Source organism: Harpia harpyja, chromosome Z (genome assembly GCF_026419915.1).
Source record: "Harpia harpyja isolate bHarHar1 chromosome Z, bHarHar1 primary haplotype, whole genome shotgun sequence".
NCBI classification, from domain to species: Eukaryota; Metazoa; Chordata; class Aves; order Accipitriformes; family Accipitridae; genus Harpia; species Harpia harpyja.
This window is the reverse complement of record NC_068969.1, coordinates 104,179,130-104,186,898: the sequence shown is the minus strand read 5'-3', so window position 1 is coordinate 104,186,898 and position 7,769 is coordinate 104,179,130. Positions and strand designations below refer to the sequence as shown.

The following is a 7,769-nucleotide window of genomic DNA, read 5'->3' as shown; positions in this document are numbered from 1 at the left end:
CGTCTCCCACCCACATCACCCCGGGTGACAGTTCCCTCTTTCCACCCCTTCCCCTCAGCGACCCCTCGCAACGGACGGGCGGCTCCGCGCGCCGCCACGTGACCCTCCCCCGCGAGCGCGGGGCTCCGGCCCCCCGCGGGGAAAGGGAGGGGCGGGGAGGGGGCGAAGCCCCCTCCCCGCCCCTCCCTTTCCCCGCGGGGGGCCGGAGCCCCGCGATCACGTGGCCGCGGAGTGATGTCACGCCCCCCCCCTTCCCGCCCTATCCGCGCGGAGCGGCCGAGTGTCCCGGGGCGCGCGGCGCCGCCGCTCCGCCCTTCAGCAGCGGCGCGGCACGGCGCGGTTCGGTCCGCGGCTGCCGGTGGCGGGAGGCGATCGTAGCGGGACGCCGTTACTTCATGAGGTGAGGGCGGCTCGGCGTGAGGTTGCGTGAACGCAGGCACGGCGGCGGGCGTCGTCAATAGGGGCTTTGTGTGCGGCGCCCACCTGCCCCCCGCCGCCCAGCGCGGGGGGCTGCTGCCGCGGTTGCCGCCGGGCGCTTCCCCGGCGGAGCCGGAGGGGAGAAACCTTCTGCGGGGCGCAACAGGAGGGAACTTCTCCCTTGTCTTCCCCCCGGTGCTGCCGGAGAGCCCCGTTTTCCCGGTGTGGAGAGCACCGGGGAGGGGGGCGGGGGAGTGCGCAGCCCGTGAGTCGGTGCCGCTTGGCTGTTTATTTTTATTGACTTTGTTTATAGTTTTATGGGTTTTTTTTCTCTCCCCTCGGTGCGTGGCGGGGGCTGACAGCTGCCTGCGGGCGTCAGCGGTAGCACCTCGGTGCGGTCAGGCCGGCGCCGGTTCACCGGCCCCCGCATCCCTACCCGCCCGTCGGTGGGTCTCCGCGGGTCCCTCAGCCCCGAGCGGAGCCGCGGGGGCCGCCCTCGCCGCCTCGGGGAGGGGGGTCGCCCGGCCCCTGACAGCGCGGGTCCGGCTGAGCCCCGGGGGCAGCCGTGCCGCCTCCTCACCCCTTGTCCCGGGGGTCCCTGACGGGAGTTTCAATCCGCCCCCCGGGGGGGGGACACCCTCAAATTGCCTCATTCCCATGAAAAACGGTGGCCCCGGGGTCGGCGTTGTCTCGGTGCTCGTGTGGGGCGGTTTCTCTCCGGGGTTTCGGTGGGAGCTCGGGGAAGGGAGGGCTGGCTACCGGTCTCCCTGGGGGGCGGTAGTTGGGCCGGGCTCCGCCGGGTCCCCCCGCACCGCTGCCGGCCGCGTGTCCTTCTGCCCCGCGGGCAGGCGCGGGAGGTACGCCGTCCTCTGGCGGCGGGGGCTTGGAAGATGAAGATTTTCTGTAGCTGTGAAAAAAAAAAATTAAATCGCCTGCTTTAGGAATCGCGTCAAGTTTAACCGGGAACCTGTGCTTCTAAGTTCCAACAGAGCACGCGAAGGATTTTTGCTTTCTCTTGCACAGCGTTTGGCAGCACAAGCTTTCTGCAGTCTGCTGTTGCCACTTGTGACATTCTTAAGTTTCTCCCTGTGAAAAGGCTAGTTAAATTCTGCTTTATCAGCACTGCAGGATCTTAACAAATTCTCCCGTTTGTTTTTATAGTGAGCGTGAGCATGCTTATTACAGAACTGATACAAAACGCTTGCAGTCTAGTGGAGTGAGTGCTACTTTGGCAGAAGCTGTAGTCTCTTCCCCCCCCCCCTTTATCCCAGTGGGTTGCAGATTAGTGTGTGTTATTTTTAAAAAAAATCAAATGCAAAAAACTACACATACATAAGTTTAGAAAGGCTTTCTGATGTCCTAGATTAACTAGGAGTAAATGAATTTAGTAAATATCTGTCAGTGACCTGCTTGGCTCTTGTCTTGGGACACTCACGGAAAGCTGTCAGTGAGATTTTATTTACTAATAGGAGAATTGCATAACAGCCATATGAACCAGAGTGAAAGAGCATTTGAGTAGAATGAGGCTTGATATGAGCTCAGGGTTCTCTTGATTTGAAGCCAAGCTCAGTGCCAATAAGTCACACTATGCAGTAGCAGAACGTCCATCCTTCCATTCTCTAAAAATACTGGCCCTGTGCTATTCTCGTCCCTCTTCCAAGAGTGCATCTGTTAGTAAAGCAATAAAATGCTACCTCCTCCCCTCTTCTTCCCTGAACCAAGAGATGGGTAACATCAAGTGGAGAAGAGACTAGGTGGGAGGCTGCTGGTCTCATGAAGCGATGCAAGCATTTCACAAGAGGGATTCACTCACTTGCCTCATCTCTTTCTTTTTCTTTCTTTTTGTATGATCCTCACTGTGTTACTTTTCTTCTCCCCCTCTCTGATAAGGATTTTGTGCCTCTTTTGAGGCAGAAGCAGTGCCTGGAGAAACATGAAAGCCGACTTCTTGTGTGAGATGTTGGCAACTTCTAAATCCTACTGAAACAATACCCTAATCACATTCCTTTTGAGAGCTGATTGTGGGCTAGTTCTTTTTGCTAAGATAATGCAGGGATAATGCTTGAAATAACTACAGAGAAAAACCAAGCAAAACTAGAAGAAATAATTTCAAAGCTTTAGTGCCTTGCTTAGTGGCAGAGAGAGTAGACTACTGAAAATCCCGAGGTGGGAGCACAGCAATCCATAACATCTTCTGGGGTTATAGATTGGAGTAACTGGCTCTCCTGCTATGTGTGTACTTTCTGTATGTCTGAGAAACCTGTTCTCTTGCCTGCATTCCTTGGAGTTGCTGTCTAGGTGCCTGTGAATGCACATAGGTGATAGCTCTGCATTTGAGGTAGCTTGGGGCTTGTTTTCAGAGTTGTCAGTCCTTGCTGCTCCTAATGTTTTGAGGGTCATCTAATAATGCACTTTTAGGGTATAGAGGAAGTAGTGCAAATAGCTGTAATTTGGGTAAGACATTAGAGCAGAGCTTATCGCTGTCAAACTGCTAGAGACAAATGTGAGTCTGGTGAAGTGTGGAAGCAACTGAAGATCTCCACTGGCACTTAGGACAAGCTACCAGTCCAGGTGCTTGCCGAGGACTGCTGGAGTGGAAGCACACAGCAGTGAAAGAAGGCACCCTTCCCTTGTGTTGAGATCCAGAACAGGATGGCCAGTAGTGCCTGGAAGTGATGGTGGTAGTTGGTGTGCTGAACTTGAGACCACTTCTGGAAGAGAGAGCCTCTGGCCTAATGGTTAGTGCATTTGCCTGGGAAGTGTTAGATCTTGACTCAAGTCTTTCCTCTGCAGGCAGACCATGCATTTTGGATAAATGCTGCAATAACGTGTAAATTTTCTAAAGTTTGCCATAGTCTCCTTTTGGTTTTGTGCCTGGAAGCCATTGCTGGTATTCAGAATACTTTAAGACAAGATGCTTGGTTTGTTTCACCTGAATCTATAGCAGGGATGGGTAAAGTGGAGAGCCAAGTTTGTTCAGTCATTACAATAGAAAAAGAATTTGTATGATGGCCTCTCTATGACTCTAACTTTAGTAGCTGAGGATGTTCCATTTCTTTCCTCATAACTGCTGAGAGGCAGGGAGCTACTGTTGGTTATTGCAGATGTCTGGATTCGCAAAGGCACTGGGACACCCTGAAATGTGCCTGGGGAGTCTGACAGCCAGGTGCTTTCTGAGGACCTTGTTTACAAGGACTTGCCTGAGACACCAGGACAATAACTCTAAGGGAGATCCAGAGATTCACAGGTCTCTGCAGGCTGGGAGAAGTATCTTAAAACACTAGATCTTCTTCAGTATTTGTACAGCACCTAGTGCTGCTGCTATTGAATATAAGTTTCAACAACCTGAATAAAATCAAATAAAAATCACTTGATTATCACTAAGATATACGTGTTGATCTTGCTGATGTTCTGCTAGTTTATAGCATTGATAGTCTTCTGGGATAGAAAATATTTGACTTCCTAGTACTTTTTTTTGAGGGGTGGAAACACCCCAACTCTCTTTCCATTTTTGGGTAATGTTTAAAAAGGTACTGCATTTTCATCACCTAAAATATTTTCTCTACACACAAACTTGGAAGCTGAATTGGGGAGTTGTGTTATCAGCACAGGCTCTGAAGGTATTTCTAGACTGCAGAGGTTTTCAGTAGGATACCCTTCCAAGACTTTTCAAAAGTATAAGGGCAGAGTTTATGGTGGGGCTTGGCAAATGTCTTAGATAAATTAAATTGATGTTCCCGTCTTCCTGACTCCTGCCCTAATAGATGACTGTTCTGCCTTAGGCTATTTCAGAATATTAATCCATAAAGGCATGGATATGTCTCTTCATAGATTTAACGTTGCATCTGTATAGATTGTCATGTTTGCTGATTATGAAGAGCATCTAGTTGAATGGTTGATAACAGAATATTAGGAGGGAAGTAAGTGTAAACAAGTACTAGCTGTTGTTACCCATGTGGGTTTCTCACTTAAGAACTGGCATTTCACAAGTGGGACTCTGCGTCATTTTTCTCTATTTCTAGTTGTAGGTGGATGCTTGAATTCCAATCTAGCCCTGCTGGACTAAGCATTGAACATGGAAAAGTCTTCAGGACTGCAACGTATCTTAAGTATGATCAAACCAGAGAACATGGTCTCAAAATTGAGGGGCACGCAGAGGGGGGGGCCGCCTTTTTGTTTTAGAGACAGGGAAATTGAAAGCAGAGAAAGACAGCGGTATGTCCCATTTCATGCAGCAAGTCTTGTCTCTTTTGTGCTCTTCAGTGAGCTGGATGTGTGTTGACAGACACTTCCAGACAAAAGAACTGGAGTAAGAACAGAGTAAGGTTGCATGTAATGAGTGAATGACAAATTTGTGTGGACTTCACTTGAGCTAGAATTTTGCCTGGAGTGCTGTCTAATATGCCAAGTAAACAAATCAGGGCAATGTCACATTTTGATTTTTCTCTAATCTTCTCCTGTAATTCACTGTGTCTAAGGCCTTGTTGATGCGAGCTTTCTCCTAGCTGTCTAGAACTGATTTTGAAAACACTGTTTAACAAACTGCACATATCTGCGCATCGACAGTCTTCCCTGGGTTTGTATTGGTTGTATAACATCCACCACAGAGGCTGGTACTGCTTCAGCTGAATCCATTAAATCCCTAAAAGTTTAACATTTGCAAATTCTGAATATCAAAGGAAGAGTAGAGAGTTGATGCAAAGTGTTCTGGAGGAAGGAGCAATAGCTGTAGATTTGTTGGTGATGCAATATCTGTGGAGCTCTAACTTTCAGGCTCAAATGCTTAAATTTGTACAGTTCAGCACATCCTTGCTAGTGATTTGTGAACACATAGAGGGATTGTACTAAGTTACCCAAGGCCCTTGCTATCTCTGATGTTCAGTTCTATTTAGAGTGGGATTAACAGCGTATAAATCCCTCCCACTCTTGTGTAGTGCTTGGGCTTCTCAGTGCATTTTTCAGCGTGTTTTCATTAGTAAGTAATAGTACATTAAACACGGCAAGAATTATTTGTCTTTATAGGTGACATTAAGTTTAAAAAAATTCAGTCCCATTTGACTTTTCTTACGATAGGAGGATGGGTTACTCAAGATGGAAAAACTAAGCTGTGCTGATAAAGAGTGGGGAAATGTTCCCATTGCTTTTGGTGACATCATACATGCTTCTAGGCTTTGGCCTAAGAAATAGGATAATATGCTCAGCTGGGTGGAAATGAGAAGGTAGTCAGAGATGAAACGTTGAGTGGATTTTTTTAGGACGGTGTGGGCTTACTGCATTTATGTATGAACAACCAAAGAGGCTGGGCAATGGCTAATGCCTCCAGGTGGTCCTGTGGCTTTGGCAATGCTAAGGAGAAGCTCGGGTTTGGGCATGTTCTTGGTATGGGATAGTAGGTCAGGGGAGCTCAGGCATGTGAAGTGTTTGAGAAGTTGGGTACTGAAGGTGGGCAGCAGAAGAGATGCTAGTAGTGTGGATGCCTCTGGCTGCTCTGCAGTGCTGGCTGCCGCAAAGGCTTGTGCTTCTGGGTCAGAGCAGGGCTTGTGATTTAGAAAGTGATCATCCAGAGAATAAATGGTGGTGGTGTGCTTTGAGAGAAGATACTTCTGGGGTCCCTTATCTTCCCCTGTGAGCACAGGTGTATTCACACAAAGGAGATGTGAGTGTATGGTGGCAATGGTATTCTTCCAGACCCTTTTTTCTTTCTTTCTTGTTTTTTTTTTTTTTTCCTTCTCTTTGTCAGATCTTGCATGGAGTCTCTAGTTCTTTTCTGTAACCTCACAAGGTTAAAAAATTTTTTGAAGTATTTTTGGGAGGGGAAGGGGAAGTTAGTTGATGACATGAATCATGCTTTGCTGGAGAAGAGCACTGTCTCAGATGGAGGCTTCTCAGGGTGTTCTAAAAGAGGTGCAAGATTTTTGACACCTAAATTAATTGAATTCAGCACTTATCAGTAAAGGGTAACTGTCACTGGCATGAACAGTATGCATAGTGTGTGGTTTTACTGTAAACTTGTAGTTTTACTTAGTAAAACTGAGGCTGTTTTACTGTTGCATCACTTGATGTTTGGCCATTCAAGGAGTTAATTGTAACATTGTTTGAAAGGCCTTGCTCTGATTTTAATACCATTTAATGAAACAAAACTAGTATGTTAGTGTTGTTTTTTACTGTGGTTTGCACAAATCTCACTGTAAATCAGTGGGGAAGATTATCCTAATCTGTCTCCTGCATTTAAACCTAAAGATTGTATTGTGTATTAAAATAGAGTTTCAATGAAATTATTGAGGCCAAAGATTACCATCACTTTAATGTCTCTTAACTAGATAGGTTTACCACCAACCAAAAGATGTTTTCTGTGGCTTGTATTCCAGAAAACCATTTCTTAACATTAAGCTGAAGGGAGGATGAGATAGAGGACTAGATATTTAGTTTTGGAGCTAATGGTTAAAAGCATGTGATCAGCATTAGCTGTTGAGAATCCCTGGAGTTAAGCGCTTCTCTACTGCTAACTTGCTGCAGCTACAAAATGACAGCGCTCAGTATTTATTATCGCATTTGTTCTGAAAGCGGAGAAATGCCACTATTAGTAGAGATTGCTTCTTGTTAATACCTGTGATTCATTGCAGAAATATTGTTTTGAAGTGTCTTGATGCTCCCTAGTGAATTTCTAGTAGTCGTTTCCTATCTTGTAAAACAGGAGTGTATTAATGGTACTTCCTTTATCCCCCCTCTGGCAAATGAACAGTTGTCATAAAGCTCTGCTAAATGAGGATGCTGACCTCTTTTTGCATCAATTCCAATAATTACACCCTTTGAGAGGTGACTTCCTCCTTTAAACAGTGCCAAGAAAAGAGAGCCCTCACCGTTTCATGGGTTTTTATCTCTACAGCTGAAGGATTATGGCCATTATGATGCACAAGCTCTAATCTTAATGTTTGTGTTTAACTACCTCTTATGGAGAAAATACAGATGTGACATATGCTAAACTTGGGAATGCTGTTTTTGTGTGCTTGTGCATGCTTTTTTAACTATGCTGAGGACTTGAGTTTCATAGTCAATGTATAAAATGCACTTACGCAAGAGGTGAAGTATCCTGTGGGAAAAATAAGTTGGCTTCCAACAGAAACACAGCTCACCTCCCTTCCTTCCTCAAAATGGGGAAAAGTAGCATATTAGGAGAGCTAGCAAAGCTTCTTAACTAGCATCTGTTACAGGTTCCTCAGAGAAGAGAGTCCAGCTTTGCAGCTGTTCTGTGCCTATACTTACAAGGAGTTGTCATCTCCCCCATAGCCTTGTAGTTGAGTACTTTATCTTCCATGGGAGCTACAACATCTTTTGTTCATGGGAGCCAAAAA

General features: G+C 46.7%; 1 protein-coding gene across 1 annotated transcript in view; it reads left to right on the top strand.

The window, feature by feature from the left end:
* Window positions 1-276: 276 nt before the first annotated feature.
* Window positions 277-7,769, top strand: part of RAI14 (retinoic acid induced 14) — an 89,746-nt gene continuing 82,253 nt past the window's right edge. Inside the window, exon 1 of the mRNA XM_052777097.1 lies at window positions 277-400. The gene's annotated coding sequence lies outside the window, so the exon portion shown is untranslated. The remainder of the gene's footprint in view (window positions 401-7,769) is intronic.